Raw genomic sequence first — 20,440 nt, 5'->3', positions numbered from 1 at the left:
TGTTCACAAAGTGCAGCCCTGAAACCTTTACCTAGTTAGGTGATGGCTTTGAATGAATGAAGTCATACAAAACTGAAACAGGATCTTTTTCTATTTTATTTATTTAACACTGTATGATATCACTGTAGTTGTTCTTCCTATTTGTCTACCACAATAAAACTGTAGACAGTACTCCACAGGAAACTTTTAAATTTAGTGAAAGGGGGTTTATTTTTAGAGAACGATAGTTTTTCACTTGGAAGTGTGTCTGTTGTAAGCAAACACCTAGGAACACAATTCCAATCAAACATGAAATACTGGCTAATGTCATGCTAGTTTCTGCAATCTTTTATTTTTTACTGGGGAAAAAATATGCTAAATGTGTATATATTATTGAAATTTTTCTAGTTGTCTGGGATGTCATTTGTCCTCGTAAGAGAAAGAAATGTGGAATGGACATGTGCTGCTCCACCTACTGAGGTAGCAATGCAATTTATGATGGACTAGATAAGATTTTACTCTTTCTCAATCCGACAAAGTATAATCTGCCAAATGTAGGTGATTTATATTCTGATCAGATTTAAGAAAAGGATGTTTAAATTGATTATATAACAGCTCAAAACCACTGTATTTCCTTTATTTTGTAGAGTGCTTATAACATTTTGCCAGGGAATCACAAAATTTTTTACATTGTTTCGTTTTTAAGTTGTTTTAATTAAGTTTCTCATTTGCAATATAATGCATGTATTTATACAAACATATACATAAGTACTCAGAAGGAAGGCTGCCTAAGAATATAATTTCTAGCTGTTATAAAATTTTAGTAATGAAATATATAGTATTCTAATGTTATGACTGTAAAGTACAGATTAATTTAGCCAAGCAAATGCAATATAATTAGTTTTAATATCTGTACATTGTGTTCATGCACTAGTGTTATATTATATTATATTTATGATTCTTAGTTATTAAGAACTCATTATAAGTGGCACATATGTCCACAAATTGGGAATTTGTAGATATAATTATACTCAAGAGTATTATGACAACAATGTTTCTCTGTTTCATTGCAAGTGGCAACACAAATCCACAGTTCCTAATCTGGTTTCCACATTTAGGTGTCAGTGAGGGACATTATGTTATGGATTCGGGATGAGATTTGTGGTACTGAGAAATCACAGGTTTGAGTGATGTCTATAAAAAGGTGGTTCCCCAATTGACATGAGGTGGAATATAATCCAGTGTTTTAAATAAGCAGTTAAGAAAACATGCTGCTGCTGGACAAAGGAGATAGCATGTGGTATTTTTAGCAGCTGAGTATTTCTGATGATAATTTAAGTGAAGTCAAGATAAAATACATTGGTGTATTTTAGGTTTCTTTTTTATGCCTCCTCTATGTTTTGTTTTACATCATATCATAATATATAATTCCATTGTTTTTTTCTGTGACATCTATAGCATCCCGTCTCCTGCTTCCCTTTTAGATAGAAGTTATTATGTGGTGTCTAAAACAATACAGCTTACATTAGTGATAGAAGATAGGATATGGATGAGGCGTGGGGAAAAAAAAAAAAAAAAAGCTGTGGAGAAAGGTGGAGCAGCAGAGCACAGGAAACTGAATTCAAAGGAACTTCAGATCTGGACAGTGTCATTGTACTGCATCCAGTTCTGGGGCCCCCAACACAAGAAGGACGTGGAACTGTTGGAATGGGTCCAGAGGGCTATGAAGATGATCAGAGGGCTGGAGCATCTCCCCTGCAAGGACAGGCTGAGAGTGCTGGGGCTCTTCAGCCTGGAGAAGAGAAGGCTCTGGGGAGACCTTATAGTAGCCTTCCAGTCCCTGTAGGGGGCCTGCAGGAAATCTGGGGAGGGACTTTATATAAGGGCATATAGTGACAGGACAAGAGGAAACCGTTTTAAATTGGAGGGTAGATTAAACTAGATATTAGGAAGAAATTCTTAAAAGCGAGGGCGGTGAGACAATGGAGCAGGCTGCCCAGTGAGGCTGTGGATGCTCTCACCTGGAGGCATTCAAGGCAAGGCTGGATGGGGCTTTGAGCAGCCTGGTCTAGAGGGAGGTGTCCCTGCCCACAGCAGGAGGGTTGGAACTAAATAATCTTAAAGGTTCCCTCCAACCCAAACCATTCTATGACTCTACGATTGCACTGCATAATCCTCTAGTTAAATGGCTAGATCCCTGGACATTGCCAGGTTGGAATGAGAAATAGTGACCTCAGAAACACCTACTAACCTACATTAACAAAAAGGGGATCGTCCAAAAATTTATTTTCTTTAGTGGCCTCTTACTTTTCAGAGTTACCTTAATTTGAAAATATTTACTTTTAAGCTAGACACTCAGTTGATGCCATTATCCTTCTGAATTTTGCTCAATCAAATACAGGGATATTTAATATTCCTCAATGTTTCTACAAAGCCTAATAGCCACTTTTAGGGTAAAATCCTGCTGCCTCTGGCTGCATACTGAAAAAGAGGTTCCTTTTGAAATATCTATTCTTAGGAAACAGGACTACAGAGCACTGAGCAATAGAATTGCTATGCATAATGTTAGGGCAATTTTCTTTTTGCCTTTAGGTGATTTCACCAGCTGACATTTCAGCACAAGGATCCTTCAGAGCAATATAGAGAATCTGATGTGACAGTGTCTCTGAATCAGCCACTGAACTTAAAGTATTAGTTATACATACAATATGTGGAATAGCCTCTCATGTAGTCAGTTTTCTTTCCTTTTTTTTTTCTTTTTTTTTTTTTTCTGTACACATTTGTCTATTCAGCTTCTCATTTTCATTTTAACTGAAGCATGCTTTAATGATCATGCTTTAACCTCCTTTTCACTGTGTAGAACTGTGCCTCATGCGTTACCACCTGGTTCCTCTCTTTTTGTGTTATGGTCAGATTGCTTCTCTTGCTAGGACTACCGGTGAGGGAATAGTTTAAGTGCAGAGAGCTAGCAGCTCCTTGCTTCTGAGAAGGCAATAGCAGAAAATGTCAAAGTTTGTCCTCTTGAGTTTGGATTAAAGCTGGATGGAAAATCTGGCAAATACATTAAAGGTGAAGTGGAGGTGGGTGTTGGAAAGCTGTGATTCAAACAGTTAAATTGGCAAAGAAACTAGCAAACAACTTTCTGTGAAGAAAAGGATTAGGTACCCTATTATGTGGCTTTATTTGCTCCACCTAAAATAAATATAATGTTATGTAATGTTCCTAAAAACAGGTTGAAAGGAAGTGTTCTTGAAGGTGCTGAATGGCAAAATTTCTATAGCTGTGAATGGGGCTGAGACAGGTCAGCTATCCACAACAATAACTTGCCCTGTTGCTGCTTTGAGCACTTGATTTGTAACTTCCAAGTTCCTTTGTATTTTATAGAAAAAGCTTGATGGGTTCACCTGCTCTCTTAGAGTGCATAATGTCCTTTCTAACTGGTGGAGGGCAGAAAAGAGGTAAGCCAGCAGAAGTTACTCAAATACACGGATTTCTTCCTTTGTGGTTTGAAGATTTTTACTCTGGGCAACGCTGCTGTCTCTGGGGAGAAAAGGCCCTTCAGTGAATGGAGATGGTCTCCTTTTTCATCTCTGGAAAACCAGTGATAGCCCAGTATCAGATACACCAGCATATCACTGCCTTCAAGTGACTACTTCTGTAGGGGAACATACAACTGCAGCAACCTCCTAGACTGTGCCAATTGGGTCACTGATTTACTTTGATTGCAGTATTACTCATTTCCTGTGTTAAATAATGTATAGGTTATTTATATGTCGCACTGTAATCAAGTCATAGCTTTTTGATCTCTAAGGTGGGTGTTGCTGCCTTATTGTGGAAGTGCAAAATCTGAAACTCATAAATTATTCTATTCTATTATTATCCTTAGCAGTCCTGTACTGTACAAATGTTTCATAATAAACCAAGCACGCAGGACGTTCTGTAAATGTAATGGCGTATCACTTAAAACGTCATGTTATTACCAGGTGTTTGTTGGAATAAAAATTATACCTTTACAGATTAAGTAAAGAATCACTAATAAAAGTGAAACAGACATACATTATACAGCATGGGGTTCATAATGAATAATTGCTAGGTTATTAGTGCTTAACAGATTAAGGGTACTTCCATTTATTACTGTGCTCCACTAAGGATGAGCATTAATTTTTTTTCAAAGCAAATTCACTGGAAACAGACAGTTTAAAATTTATGCTTGTAATGATTGCTACATGGTCCATTAAGACCACCTCTAAGTGAGCTTAATTTGTAGCAGATAAATGTACATGTCTACAGATTTTTCAACGTAGTTTATGGTGCATCTTGCACAGCTGTGCCCAACTGATTAAATCCTCGCAAAATTTAAATAGGAAGCCCATTACATAGACAGTATTATATCCATTTATCATACACACATTTTCAGTTAACTCTCTAAGCCTTTGTGCGGGATATTTTTTTACTGATTCATTAAATATGTATAGCAAGGCCATTTTCTCTGTTTTGTTTTGCCCTTTTTGTTTTCTGGGTTTGTTTGGTTTATTCTTTTCCATTCTGTCATCCAGTAATGAAGAATGTCAGCAAACTGAACATCTGCAGCAGTTATCTTGGTAATGATTCTAGATACAGTGGTCACTTACAAAATCCAAGATCCAGAGAGCTGCTTATCTGGGGCTATAAACCTGGTAAGAAAAGTGACTGGCACTAACGCCTTCCTTTGCCTTCAGGGGATTCTAGACTCAGCATTTGTACTGGGCAGATAGGCAAGCCACAAAGGAAGACAGATTGGGATTACAGATTTTTCTTCCCTTAGTGTTAGCTGGTTAGCTCTGGACATCTCTTTGTTTTGTTAAAATGCTCTCTAGGTCTCATTCTCAACTGTTGAGCTTTATCTTTGCTTTATATGAGTCTTGAAACACCTAAACCATACTTTTAGATCCTAGAAACAGGATTGGAAGCATTCAGCCAATTTTAGAGATCATATTTTGTATCTCTGAATTATTACCTGAAAGCTGTCCTGTCTTCATTGACTGTAAAGTTTTAAGCTCTTCACTTCAGCCCTGAGCCCTACCTAGATGGTATGAATTTTTCCTCAGATAAGAAACACATCCTCACACTAAACTTTCTCTCAGGGTACTCCTGACACCTGACTTTTTAAACAAACAATTGGAGAAACTTATGTTTGCTTTAATGTAGAAAAGTATATGTTAAAATAAGGCTTATAAGTGTGATGCTATAGATGAACTTGCTATCTTAAAATATTACATGAAATACTTAGGAATGCAGATAGTAAAACACAACAAATAAACAAAAACAACATCAACAAAAAAAAACCACCAAAAATCTAAAAAAAACTGTAAGAACATTTGCATCAGTTCAAGAATCTCACAGAAACAAACAGTAGCTGAACGGGGCTGTTCTTGAGCAACCCATGGGTGAGGCTGCAATTTTTAAAGGCATCTGTGAGAATATGAATGTTAGGATCTGTGTCTCAGTGCATTCAGAGACATCTGTTTCATTGTTCATTTTTCTAGTGATTGTTGCCAGTAGGAATCAGTTGTGACTAGTAAAGTGCTGGCTCCAGGGTCTTGACAGTTGGTGGTTTCTTCAGAGTGTGAAAACAACAAGTTTCTCTCATCACAGGTGTGAAAATAATATTGCAAGTGCATATGATATTATTTCTAGTTTTCAGGGAGAGAATGACTCAATGAGTGAATTATAGGTAATGAGTTGCAGGTAGAGTTTTAAGCTGTGATGTGCACATACTGTTTTGTTTTCTTTAGAAGTGGGAAAACTATTCACTAGGAGTTCTAGTAGCTATCTAGAATTCAAAGGCACTTCATTAAAGCAGAGGACAGTGTCTTTTTCAGCCATTCAGAAGTTTTTGGAGGTTTACTTCTATTATCAAGAAATTGTAGACTCTGAGATTCTAGTGTATATACTGCCATCTTCTTCATTTATTTAAAAACAGTGTTTGTGCTTGTGATGAAAATGTTCTTTGTATGTTTAGTGGATAAACATTTTAACAGAAGTGTTTATTTAAAATGGCATAACAGTGGAAATGCATGAACCTGAGGAGGTTTATGTCACAATCTGTTATCTTGAAATCTTACCAAGATAAACTTACTTCAGGGGAGTCTGTTTTATTTTGCTGCTGGCAGCAAGATGATTAGCTGCAGAATAATCTTAGAGCTGGTTGCTAATTAAGAAAAAAATAAACTATTCCCTGTACCATATTTTCAGAGGAGTCTTCCTTACAGACTTTCATTTTGAGGAATAGTATATGCATTCATTATTATTATTAGATGATCATTGCACTTTAAATAATGAGCTTAGCAAATTGTAGTTATTTAGGAATCTATCAGCTCTTCAGTTTTTATATAAAAGAGATTATTAAACCTGCTATCAGAAACTTGAAGGCTAATCATTTCTGAAATATTTCCGGAGTGACAAAAGTGTAATTGGTAATTGGATTACTAGGAATGAATTGGCATTTAATCTGCTGAGGATTTGGAACATGATGAAGCTTGGGGTCAAAATAAATGCTTTTAACATTTGGTTCTTGGGTACTTGGCTGAACTGTAGCCCATGTTCTATCTTACCTCAACGTTAATAATTTAAACTTTTTTTTCAAAGTATGGCCCCTTCTGAAGGCACTCTAAGGAGAGGCTGCAGACCTAGCAGTCAGAGATAGGATCTTGCCTTAAAGCTGAGATTAAAAAAAAAAATCAAACTCCTCCTTTTTGTTCAAAAGATAATCTGTGTTTAACTTAAAATAAATATGGAAAACACTTTCTGATGAGAAACAGAGACGTACTGTCGACAGTGATTCTTAACTTTTTTTTTTTTTTCAAGTGAGATGTTTGTCATCCTCGAAATTCTAGCAAATTAAAATATATTCCTGGCAGAAGCTGACCTTTATGAAAATACATTTTGTCCTCAGATGAAAAAGGGCATTATCATATAGTTACCATTGCATAACAATACAACAATACCTGCCTTGGAAAGCAGAAGCCATCAAACTTAATTAGATTTTGTTTTGTTTCAATTGAATTGGAAAGCATCTTCATAATTTAACCAAAAATGAATCCTCAAACAATAGTAATACATAGATATAACACCGTTGCTGCAGAGAGATTGCGTGGAGTTCTGAAAAAGATTGAGGTTTTAGTCACTGTGCTGTACCTTATTGTGTCTGATTGTATTAGTGCTTTACATCTTACTGTATTAATTGGCAGTGTTATAAACTATCGTCCGTCTTTTGTTCCTCTATGTGTCATCTTATCAGAAGAAAATCATATTTTTTTCTACAGTATTTCTTTTCTTTCCAAAGCATATTGTTGTTATTTTTTAACCATAACTTATTATGTTGCCATGCCAAAACACTTCAAGCACCACTTAAATACGGACGAAATGTTTTCAAGTAATCTTGTAATGTGATGTTAAACAGATTTAACACAAAAGTCTACTTAAAACATATATTATTATCTTTTTGTTTTTCATGAAAAGTCATTTTAGTGACTGTCTCTCCTCTGTTCTTAAGAATTACTGTGTCTGAAGCAAATGGTCTGAGCCTATGGAAATAAAGAGAAAAAATGAGAGACTGAGGAAACAGAAGGAAAATGAAAAGGTGCATGAGTGAGGGTGGAAAGAAAGATGGTTATAGGACCTAAACTTGCAAATTCCTGGATTCAGACAGAAAGTATACCTTTGTGTTACAGGCCTGGATCTAATAGCACCCTTTGAATTTTTCTGCTTCCGTTTCTTCATTTTGCCAGGGAAGGCTGTGTGCTTATATGCTGGTACTTACAAAACCCCAACACCCTCTGGGTAATTGCCAGCTGCTGGGTATTCTGAATAACTTGATCAGTGCAATGAAGCAATGCAGAGGAGCTGGCATTGGCTGTTTTAGTGGTGCAGCCACATCCGGATATATTCTCTGAGCCAAAAAATGTTCTCTGCTGAAATCCCTTGTGGCCAGCGTCATCTTCTAAAAGACTCCTCAGGAGAAGCATATTCTTACCAAGGTCCCTTTGGCAACATGAGCGATTATTTTCTGCTCTATTCTGTGGCTTATCATTGAATCATCCTTTAAGGATATGCTCTGGGCTGAAATCCTGTTTGCACTATTAACTTTTATTCTGTAATAAGTCATTTAAGAACATCAGATTGTCTCTAAATAAGCTTTTTATTAATGTTTTGTTTAAAAATAATAAATTCAGTTTATGTTAAAACAGAATTTTCTAGCCTCTACAATGTAACCTTGAAATTTCAAAACTCTAAATAAAAACCTAGCGGAGCCTTGCTGATAGATTGAAGAGCTTATTGTTTTATCAAAGAAAAAACTCAAAGAGCTGCTGATTATTTTTCTTCAAGCACTAATACCTTAGCACTACTTGCACTCTAAATTTTGCTTATATATAAATATATACTATCTATAATTATATTTTGGGAATAATTATGTACTTTGGGTATATTAATAACTCACAAAATGTAATTAGCCTTTTCATTAAATCCTACCTGGTTAGTTTTATTAATTTGTTTTATTTGTTTATTTGTTTATTTTTAATTCATCGTTTTTCGTGATTAATTTTGCAGGTTAGGCATTAAGGTCTGATATAGCTTGTATGAACAAGCATTATGTTTAGATGTAGGAATTCACTGGTACTTTTCTGTCAGCTCCTTGATCTGTTAGGGTATGGGCTGCTTGGTTTCTGTTCCTCTCTCTGGTTTCCCACATGGGAAACACTGAAGCACTCTTCCCTGGGAACATTTTGAAACTTAAGTGATGGCTTCTGCACTTCTCCCTATTTTCCAGCTAACTTCGTATTATAGAAATTGTTTTAGATTTATTCCATTGTACATCTTTTGCAAATTTTCTGCAAGAATTCAAAAGAAAGATGGAACATCTTTTTTTTTTTTACTTTCAAATTGAAATTGTTGTATGAGGTTAGTATGGACTAGGGGATGGATGTTTGTATAAATATAAAAGGCTACTTCATATTTTAAATAATAGATTGAGATTTTTAAAATGATGTTTGTATTGTGAATTTCTCATTAGTGTTTAGCTTGTGCTGAATTACAGCGTATGTGGGGTTTTGTAGACAGGAAGAGAACCTGATGAATTAAACCAAATAGTCTTTATACACTTCAGGTATTTCATTTAATTTACCTTGGAAAGTTCTTAAGCAGAAATGGTCTGGCAAGATGTGAGCAATTTTGTTTCCAAAATATCAGCCAAACACTGTAAAACCAAAGAATAATTTGTGCCTTTGGAGTTGATCTTAGAGCAACAGGGAACCTGTTTTATTGCAACTAGCAACTTAACCACACAACTTATTTTCTTCAAACACAAGGCAGTCTTTGTTGTATATCAAAATAAATTAATATGCATCTAGTGACTTCTTTGTACCATGGTAATGCGAGCTGCTACCATACATGACTGGAAGTCAGTCCAGTGGGAATTACGCAAACATCGCTGAGAAAAAAGATGTGTGTGTGTAGTTGAAGAAGAGCTGAGAGAAATGTGGCTTTCTCATTTTACTACCCTGTGTAGCACATTCTGTTTTCGTGAGACTGTGAGAGTGGGGAAGCCATACACATGCTGCTGTCAGTGTTGCTCCTGCCTCTAGACCTATTTATGGCTTATGTTTTTGTGTTCTCTGTTATTGTAGAAAGCTTGTAGGGCCTTCATACATACTGATTATTTCCGATAAAGGAAAGGCTCTAATCTGACTCCATAAAACACTCTTGAATTTCAGCTTTCATCTTGATGATACGAGTATTTGGTCCAGACTGGGAAGATAAACGCAAGCCTGGTTTCTGTATGCAGGTCAGATGGCACCCAAGGTAGAAAAAAGTTGATGAATACCAGAAATCTCATGATAACAGTTCAAGTGAAACTGTGCTGGTGTATATGATCTTGAATGGTAGCCCAAGGACAACATCAGTCCTTCAGTTTAATGCATACAAAAATAAAAATACATAAAAATTAATTGCACGTATGAGAAAGAGACATTATTCTCAATTTACTTTTGCCTACATATGCAAAACGTTTCTAACCTTGCTACAAACCAGCCTGGCTGGATATAACGTCTCTTTCAGTAGTCTTGGGTGTTCCTCTAAAATGTATCTCCTGATTCGAAGGTAACACTTTCTACTGCTATAGACGGTGTAATGCCATAAAAACTGCTTGTAAGTACTTACCAGGAATTATTGAAGGAGTTGACCTTCTGTGAAGTCTAAGTGACATTATTGAGTTATCCTTTAATACTGTTTTTGTTATCTCTGCCCTTGTAAGTCCTCTCTTTCAATGTTTAGCTTATTAGCTTATATGCTATTTTCATTGCAATTATAGCTAGTGCAGGAATGTTTTGTTACCTTTTTAACACATTGTCACCATACATCATTTTTAGATCCTCATTGCTCCTTATTAGAGGTTATTTAAGCTCTCAGCTCTAACTGGATAATGAAGCATGCTTAGGATACAGACTAGTTAAAGCTTTTTTAAAGATTTTGTTTCATTGGTGATGGTCTGTGGTATCCTGTTAGGGATTTTTTTTACTTTTTTGTTTGTGTACGTCACCACTTAATTTAGTAAAGTTTAATAGAAATGTACATGAATGCCAGACAACTTGTGCAGCTTTTTCTAGAATGACTACATGCATGGCCAGAATATGCCAGGGGTTGACAGTTGGACTAGATGATCTTAGAGGTATTTTCCAACCATTAATGATTCTATGATTCTATTATTATCTGAATTCGTTCTAGAGATTAGAGGCATACACCCCTAGGAATACAGAGATGCTCCAAATAGATACCAAGATGAGAACTGGGATTGGCACATGTGGTGGCACTGTGGCTGGGTTAATAAACCAAGTCTCTCAGGAGTGTCCATACACGCAGATAAAACACAACTCAAAGCTGGGATTGCCTGAGGAGTGCTAATGGGACGTATCTTGTATCCTCACCCTGTACTGCACCGTGTATCAGTGCTCCCAAAAGCATCACTAGCATAAACTTTTGTGTACTGCAGCATCTGAGTCATGAAACATTTCAAAACTGAATTGTGTCTCCTGAGTTCTTCGTAAACAGCCTAGGCCATTCTTTTGATTTCTATGTTTAAGCTAATCTCAGTTTTGTTTTCATTTTTCAGGATTCATACACTTGTAAGGCCCTCTGTACAAATGCCTTCTTTTTTTTTTTTTAATTACACAGATTTCCCACCCATTACATTCTGGGAAGTCACTTTTCTCCTACAGAATTAGGTGGTGGACAGCGTGCTGATTCCAAAACCAACTCACATTATTACTTGCACCACTGAAGTACATTGGCAGAGCAGATTCCTTACTTGAAAGACTCACCTGTAGTGAATCTTACGTTTATTCCTCCTGAAAATAAAAACAGCCATTCCACTCAGTAGTGTAGGAGAATGACATGGCTGAGATGGAATTGTCTACTTAGATCCACATGATGCCAAAGTGATTCTCTTTAGCTTTTAAAGCTGGAAGGATCCAGTAATGATTTTTGATCATTAGTTTGCAGTGATTAATTTTGATCAATGTGGTTCTTTTCGGCCCAGACCATTATACGATTCTATGATTCTTAGTTGCTGTGTTTTTTATAGATAGGAAGCTTCACTGGGGAATGGTCATCTGTAATTGAAGTAAGGTTGACTGACCAGAGGATACACCTGCCTATTCAAAATACTGAGGAGTAAGATACTATATACAATTTATTATGTGATTTCAAATGATGCATCAGTTCTTTTAGTTTCAGAGAAGGTCATATGGATTAAAATGATACCCAAGCATTATGGGATATGAGAGGCCAGAGTATATGATTTCAGAAATTTCTATAAGCATCTGTAGCAGAAAAATAATCTTCAGTTACTCGTCCATTGTGTTTAATTAAGATTTTATCAATTCTGATTTTCCTGAAAATTGTGATTACAGGCCTGACTGTACATTTTTTTAGTCATTGTAGAGGTGTCAGCGGATTTACATATACATAGCTAAAAGAAAAGAGTGCCTGTTCAGTTCCTCAGACACTCATAACAACAGTGAATTTTGAGAGGTATGTATTGGGGACTATGGGTAGTTGATTTTTCTTTTGAATTGGATTTAATGACTGTTGTTAGCAAGGTTGTTTCTTTTTTTGTTGCATCTTTGAGAGTGGGTGTTTACAGATGCACTACTACTAAGGCTGCATATAGTAATATCCTTTTTGAGTAAAGTCAGGCAGCCTGTGCTAATTGCTGTACAGAGACACTCTACAATGTAATATACAATGTCACTTAAGCCCTGTTTATAATGACCTGGGTTTTCAAATGTTCAGTGCATTACAATGAGTTTTGGTTTGGGCTAAATTGCACTATTGATTTCTTGGTAATTAGGTTTTAATGAATTGTATCCATTCAATTCTGGGTTTGTCAGGGGACTTCAGAGATTGGATTGTGATAATTTTATTCACTTTATTTATTTATTTTTAATGAGTCTAACATTAGAGAGCTCCTGTTCTAGACATCGGTAGTTTTGATTTTTGTGTTAGCTACTTCAAACTCCAGCACATGCTACCTGTATTACAGTATTAATAAAACTTGCATAAGATTATAGGAATTTGGATAGCCTAAAATCTATTTATGTAATCCAGCACTTAGAAGTTTTTTTTCTTCCTGTTACTCCTCGACGCTATTTGGGTTAAACTGTTAGAAACTGGTAAATACATTGCACTTTGACTCCTTTATAGTTGCTTACAGCTTACTGCTGTTCTAATCTTTATCACTGCACACTAAAAACTGTTTTTCCTTCTTGATTTTTAATCAGAGATGATGATAGCAGACAATTCCCTGTTCTGGTGTGGTAACATACAGTGCGTTATTTTACAGGAGCTTTTCTTATACTAGTTCAGTAAATTTAGTCCTTTAGAAGGAGCAACTTGTCTACATCAACTCCTAAAATATTGACGAAATGGTCTTTGTACAGTTTAGGTTATTTTTGAAGGGCCAGAGCAGTAGCTCTACAATTATGACTGCTTTTCACTCTTCCATTGAGAAGTCATTTCTTTCCTTGAATTAAATAGATTGAAAGTCCCTATGTTTAGTGTTTTCTTTCTTTACTTGTTAGCTTTTTCTTTTTCATCATTTTTGCTGATATATTGGACTCTCCTCTTTGCTGGACAGCAATCATGAATAATTTTTGCTGTGCTGTCTTGGGTCAGCACGGATTTCTTCTGAGCTGGGCAGTGAGAATCTGGCTTTTGTGTAGTAATGCTGCAAGCAGGACAGCTGCTGCCATTCACATGGTCTCCAGTCTGTTGTCTCTTGTAGGGGAAATGCTGAATGCTTCATCACACTTGAGTGGGCATTATCTTTCTTACTGTGATTAAAGCTAATCCCCAGAGCACATTAACTTGTTCTTCCAACTACAGCCATCCTCCAGATTTCTCCCTCCATATCACAACTGCTTTTAGCGTCTACCTCTGCGTAGCTACAGAGCTGTTTGCCAACTCAGAGCAGTGGGGAGACACTTTTGAATGTCTTTCCTGACCAGAAGCGGGATAACAGTGTTGGAAAGGTCTGAACTGAAGTTAATGCATCCCAGGGAAATGTGAAATATTGTCGTGATTTAGGTCCTTAGCTTTTGCATTAAAATTATTGCATATATACAGCTGGTTTGTAATGCAGAGAAATAGTTGTAAAACTGCTTGCATGCATGTTGTTTTCTTTGAGGCTGACCCACCATATGCTCTTGAGTAAATAAGTCATTGAATCTTTCTGTGCGTTTGCTGTTCCTGTACTTCCTGGTTCTACTGTTTATATTTGATCCATAATATTTCTGCTTTTTATATTGAAAAACAAAACCAAACATTTTCATGTATATTTCACTGTTTTAGTCATTAACCATTGCACAGAAGGATTCCAAAATGAGGTTTTTCTGTATACTTTGCATTTGCTTAGGAAAGAATCACTCAATTCTGACATGAAAACATGGATAATAATACGAACTTGCTATATTTTACAATTTGATTTCAATAAATATGATAATTTGTATCTTTCAAACTACACATTAATCATAACTTTAGTTCCATGTTAGATTTTACCATCAGCTTAGTGTTCAGTTTGGCTGTGTATCCTTTGGGTTTTCCAGAACTGTTTGGGCATTATGTCCTTTAATGTACAATTTTAAAAAGCACACTGATCTATTACAGCTGTGCCTGAATACTACTTCTATACTTGTGCGTAGCATTTCCATACAGAAATATGCATTTTATGCATGTGGCTGTGCAGTTTAAAATCATTAATTTTAAGTTTATGGTATGAATGCACCTTCGTGTAAGATTTTAAAATCTGGTCATGCAGATCTTTCCCTTTTAATGAGCTTTTCGTTTTATCTTTTGGACAAAAATCTGCATATATTTGCATAATTTATGTGTATTTTTAGAAAAGGTCACTGGAAATTGAACTTACAAAATGGTAAAACACAGCTTGGGTATATCCAAGTAACTCATATAAATATAAACAAAGAACATGCTCTATCCTGAAGTGAAAAACTCAGTAAAATGTGATAAATAGCTTTTCTCATTGGCTGAGGACAAGAAGAAACTCACGACCACAAGAATGTATTCTCCAACCTTGTTTTCTTCTGGAACTCTTTACTTTGAATTACAGTTTATTTTGTTATTACTATATTGACATTCATTTTCTCTCTTTCTGACTATGATGTTGTTTATTGATAGCATTGGTTGTAACTATAGAGTTCCTTTTGTGCAAAATAGTGCCAAGCTTTTTATTTATTGGGGTATTATTAGCTGTTTACAGGGAGTGATGTTTTTGAGGTCTTTTAGAGCATTTTAATACAACATCAGTAATTCTGTATATTAGCAACTGGAGAAGAGAGAAGAGTAGGTTTTCTGGAGGCAAAAACAGAGAATTCCAGATGAGCAACTGCCTTCTTTTTTCCACTTAGAAACATCTCTTACCTTTGCTATAAGTGTCATTCATGGACTCCTTTCCTTGTGACAGCTTCCTTGAGCTTAAATCCAGTCTAACATGGAGGGGGGAAAAAAAAAAAAAAAAAAAAAAGAAACAACTTGCTGTCAATGGAATACTTAGTGAAATAAATAATAAATAAATATTACTTACAAGCTTTTCATCTGGATCTCTTGCACTGAATCAATTCCAGACAGGCTGAGCTTGAGTTTGGGTACAAATACATTTTAACTTTTCCTCGCAAAAACTCTGTAACTCTGGTGCATTCCAGGAAAGTGAAAAATGTCAGAATGAAAGTGAACAGAGGATGGAAGTGGTAGGAAAATAATACAACATCTGAATATATAAAAATCCATTGTTACCCAGAAAATAGAGAGAGAATTCACAGAATAAGAAATAGTTATCAGGAAGCAAGATTTGCTCACTCTTTTTTTGTGTGTGTGTCCATATCAAAGTGTGTTTTTTTTCCCAGCGAATTTATGGGAGTTTTTTTGTTTTTGTTTTTGGTTGGTTTTTTTTTTTTTTTTTGCATTTTCAAATACTTCAGATTACAGGATTTCAAGGAACATATTTAGAAGATTATTCTATGGGCAGATACATCTATTTATTAGCATTTTCTTTCCAAGTTCTGCCTTTGCTCAGTTTCATTCCATTTTTCCTCCCCCATGGGCCACATAAGAGTTTTTTCCTATTCTTGGTATTTATGTCCTTCAGACACTTAAGGATGCTTATCATTGATCCCTCAGATACAGGGAAAGAAAAAATTGCTTCAGTAGTAGAAGAGGCAGGAGATACAGCAGTTTTAGCAGCTGTATGTATCTTAGTAAACCATATTACAATATATTTGCAAAATATAAGGGGAATAAAATTTGCGTATGTATATTTAATTTTGGAGCTTAAGTGGATTTTTTTTAGTGATTAAATCTTTTCATTTGACCTGTGTTACAACAGTTGGATCAGTCCGGGACTTTGAATCATCCAAAATTTGTTCTGCTTTGAGGCAAACCACCCTCTTAACTGTTTACTTCTTTCTGCTTAATGCAGTGTCAACTGGGGGACCAGATCTATCTTATTTCCTAGTAGCAAACTGAAATAGTTTTCTATGAGAAGTGCTGCAGTTTTTTACTGTACACATACAAACCTTTGTTAAGATTATAATTGTTTCCTACCATCAGTGATTCTTCTTTTTTCTTGTTCTACTTTCTAGCTCTCAGTATTGTTCTGTGTCTTGGAACTGCAGGTTTTCCACAAAAGAAAATTTGGTTGTGTCAAGGTAAGTGAACAAAACTATATTAGATTGCAAACATTCTTGTGTTTAAAAAGGTTGCTTTTATCTTTGACGCTCTGTGGTGCTATTGTCTGCTTGTGTGTGTATGTATGCTTCATGGTGAACGTCTTCACCTGAGGAATTATTCAGCTAAAGCATGAACAAGACAGCAAAAAAGCTGCTTAACTATAAACCTACCTTCGTAAAAGAGATGCATCAGTGCTATCAACAAATATTTCACCAAGATCTCAGAAGGTAAACATTCAGTAAACAGAAGTTATGTCATTACTTCAATAGGACCTATTTCTTCTTTTACATCATTACTATATACTAATTCTATACAATTACTCTGATTATAACATCATAACTCTTGTAATCATAAGAAAAAGTTAAGGAAACCTTTTGAAATTTTGCCTTTTTAAGAAAAAAAAAAAAAGGACAATGGTACAGAACATATTGAAAAAATGTAATTTGAAAGACTCAGGTAAATATCATTGGAATTATATCTAGAAACATTACACAATTTAGTAATTACTGCCCTGACGTAGCTTATATTTAGTAAAGTAATTCTATTTGCATATACCAAGTATATATATGGAGGTGTCAGTGTAATCTCTGTCAAATTCCATGAATCTATGAATCGGATAAACATCTGCAGACAGTACAAAAAGTGTGCTTAGACAAGCAATTTGTCAGAAGCGCATAAAAACTGCTTCTCCCAACCCTTCCCTGTTAACTGAGCCAGGATATAAAACAGCATCTGCAAATGTTTGACTCTTGATCCCAAAGCAAGGAATCATTGCTAAGCTGTTCACAGAGTATACCTTGAATGTGATATGTCCTGAAGAGCAAGACAGCAGACAACCAAATAGAACAGTCTGAAATACTTGGGATAAAGCTGACAGATGAAAGTCTGTTTTAACGTTACTGCTGCTGAATCCAGTTCTGTCTTCAGTAAAGTTTTTGTGGCTCATGAAGAAAATGTTGTAATCCTGGCAGTAAAAAAACAGTGTGTGTCCAGGGTGATCTGCAAAAAACATATCTTTCCAATGCTGACAGTGTTCGTCTTGATACTATTACTGGTGATTGTTAATGATTTTCATAGTTGCTACTATAAACCAGAGCTGAAATACTATGAGCAGAGCAAAGCTTCTAAACTAAATATCATTTTGGATAGTTTTCACCTGAGTCTAACTATAATCCCTATTTTTTTATTATTCAAAAGCAGCTGGGGACTCAATCACTGCTGTTTGCCAGCTGTTTTTAGACTGTGCAAGCAAGTAGTTGAAAACCCTCCCATGTAGTTACAAAAATCCATACAGGCCTGAGCAGGCAAGACACAAGATACAGTGTCTTTTTCTTTCTGATACACTTGAAAAATGGTTTTTAAAAACAGCCTGAATTACTTGATACTCTAATGCTAAAAGCAGAATATTTACCAGTCTGATTCTCTTGCCTAAATAATATGAATTTCTACTTGCAAGCATATTGTAAAATGTACATTTAGTAGAAAAGATTTTTATCACTAGATTGAATAAAAGTTGCTCATACTATTCTAGATAGTTGAAGAAACTAATGTGAACTGCTTCTATAGGCTTACTGAGTTTTCTGCACTAGACACAAGGATAGTAATGTCATATAAGATAAGGAAAATATCAGTTTCAGGGATACTCCAGCAGTTTCAACTGAGAATATTGTTTTCATTTGAACTCATTTCAGTATTTAATACATTTAAAGACTAAATGGTCTTTATTTTAAAAGACCATAGTCGTGTATACGTCTGATTGGCTGAGCCTTTATAAGAATTTTGCATTAAAATTGGTCTTGAAGTTACTCATAGAATTTGTGAGTCAGTAAAATTTGAATGATAGTCATCAGATTAAGCAGAAGGGTTCAAAGATCTTCTATTTGTAAATATGAGATGGTGGAGAAATATTTTTGCAAATGGTGTTTCTTTTATGTGCATATCATGTCTCTATAATCTTTTTTTCCCTGATGGGATATCTGAACTATGAAATGAGGCATCTGTTTTTCCACTTTCATTGATCAACTAAAGCAGTCAACTTCCTTATTCCCATCTCCTCCTCATCTATATCTTTTTGGCGGCAATCACATTTTCTAGGCAGCGCTTCCAGCACTTCCTTGCTAGTCTATAAAGGCCAAAAGGAAGATTCAAATCAATCTGGAGATGAGTAGTCAGGTCATCTAATTTATCTCCTCTACACTGACTTTTTTCATCACTTAAGATGTTGCTCTATAGATGAGACAGTCTAATTAGTTACAGAGAGTATAATCCAGGAATCATTGCCTTCAGTAGGGTACAGTACTTCAATTTTAATGAAGTATTATGGAAGTCTTAATTTTAAATGAACTTCATTCACTACGGCTAGGATAACAATAATAATAGTAATAAATAGTAATTTATCTGGATAAGCACTTTATAATGAAAAAAAATCTAGGAGGTGATGCATAAATAAACAATAGCCAGAATATTTTAGAATAAGAGATATCTGTTATCTTTATGTCCTTGCAAATGAGGAAAGTGAGACTGTAGATGACAGATCCACAGCAGTCCTGAAAAGAATAAAAATGTTCCAAGTGAATTTTATGTTTTCATAGCTACTAGAATGTTTTAAAAACCTGTTCTGAATTTCCAAAGCAGTATAGCACCATTTACAGGCAAAATAAAGTTCTCCTTTTAGGATTAAAAAGTTTAAAAGAATCTCTAGGAACAAAACAAAACACATTTAGAAAATCAAAGAGCAGTTTAAAGCTGACGATCTCCGGCCAATAAGTATGGTTTCATAAAACTGGATGCACTTCCATTTTGCTCCTACTAGATGGGGGGCTCTGTATGAACTGCTAGAGTTGTCCTTTATGTTTTCTTTCCATAAAATCAGTTAAATGTTATTAATTCAACTTTAGTTCTGAAGATGACTTCATTTTCCTTACTTCACATAGTATTTGGCAAATAAAAAGCATGGCAACATTAATGAAGGGGAATAAAATCAGTAACTCTTAATTATATATGCTGAAAATTATCTTCATGTTTTAGAGGAACTTAACTGAGGAATTTACATCTTTGTGTCATAAATCTGCATCTTCCTGCTTCTGTTATTTTGTAAAATTTCCCCTTGAAAAACTTTGTTTTAAATCCCAAAAATTCATATAACAGGAAATTCAAAGCCCCAGTAAGATTCTTCACCTGAAGCTCATTTGGAGTACATCAGTTTGTCACATCCCAAAGGAAGGTGTTAAAGATATCTCAGATGACCTATCCTCTGGAAATGCCTATTTATTTCCCATGGCTGTTGAGGGATCCCAGACAGCTACCTCAGATACTGATGTCGGTACAGATTCAGGGATTTAGCAGACAAGTGGAAATGCCCCTCCCTCTTTTTACTGCCACCTGCCCTATGTCTTTCCCCTGACTTCAAGGACTTAGCTCCAGTCTTTCATCCTCAATTAGTACGAGCATGAAAGGATGATTTGCTTTCCAATTCTTCTTTTTAAGAAGAGAAACAATCATTTTGAAGGAAATCTGTAGGTGGTTTATGTTAGTGCTCAATTACCCATCATTCAGACAAGGGTAAATATTAGGATTTGAGAATCTAGCACAAGTAATAGATTTTTCTTTTTTAGGGAAAACAGCCTATTTGCTTTACAGCCAAGCATTGACTGTTTCAATATGTTCAAGCCTAGGAGGCTGAAACCGACGACACAGATGTGATTCACATAGGGATCACCAGCATGGTGCTTCTGTGTTCTGGCTTGTTGGAAAGCTTCCAGGGGATTTAGGAAGAGAACATACTGCAGAAATGCAAACCATTATTTAGCCAATTAGTTAGGAAAATGTGTTGTTTCAGCATGATCAGATTTAGCTTTGTTAATTTTTATTTGTTCTCATTAAAATTTCCGCACACAGAACAAAATATTTAGTCACAGAGCTGTTATCTATAGTTAAAATGGCTATTTATCAATCAGATGTTGTTTGAGAAATACCCTGTGTGTGGAGGAGCTCACATATCTCCTAGGTGACTGTAGGAACAAAGTAGAAGCATACTGCGTAACAGCAAGGCACATTCATTATTCTTTTAGCAATGTAGTATTTGAGTACAGATCATGTTTTGTACATGAAATTTATCTGATTATTTTGAACCTGTAGAACCTAATTTAAATACCTTTAGTATTAGATTCTTCTTTCTTAGAAATTT

At 35.4% G+C, this 20,440-nt stretch overlaps 1 protein-coding gene across 2 annotated transcripts in view; it reads left to right on the top strand.

The window, feature by feature from the left end:
* LOC116243885 (uncharacterized) overlaps positions 1–20,440 on the top strand; it is a 211,591-nt gene that overhangs the window by 122,764 nt on the left and 68,387 nt on the right. For both annotated transcript variants that reach the window (XM_090149955.1, XM_090149956.1), the window contains one exon: positions 16,167–16,232. The gene's annotated coding sequence lies outside the window, so the exon portion shown is untranslated. The remainder of the gene's footprint in view (positions 1–16,166; positions 16,233–20,440) is intronic.

Source organism: Phasianus colchicus, chromosome 13 (genome assembly GCF_987193195.1).
Source record: "Phasianus colchicus chromosome 13, bPhaCol1.hap1.1, whole genome shotgun sequence".
Taxonomy (NCBI): domain Eukaryota; kingdom Metazoa; phylum Chordata; class Aves; order Galliformes; family Phasianidae; genus Phasianus; species Phasianus colchicus.
Note: the sequence above shows the minus strand (reverse complement) of the source record. Positions and strands in the feature narration are given on the sequence as shown.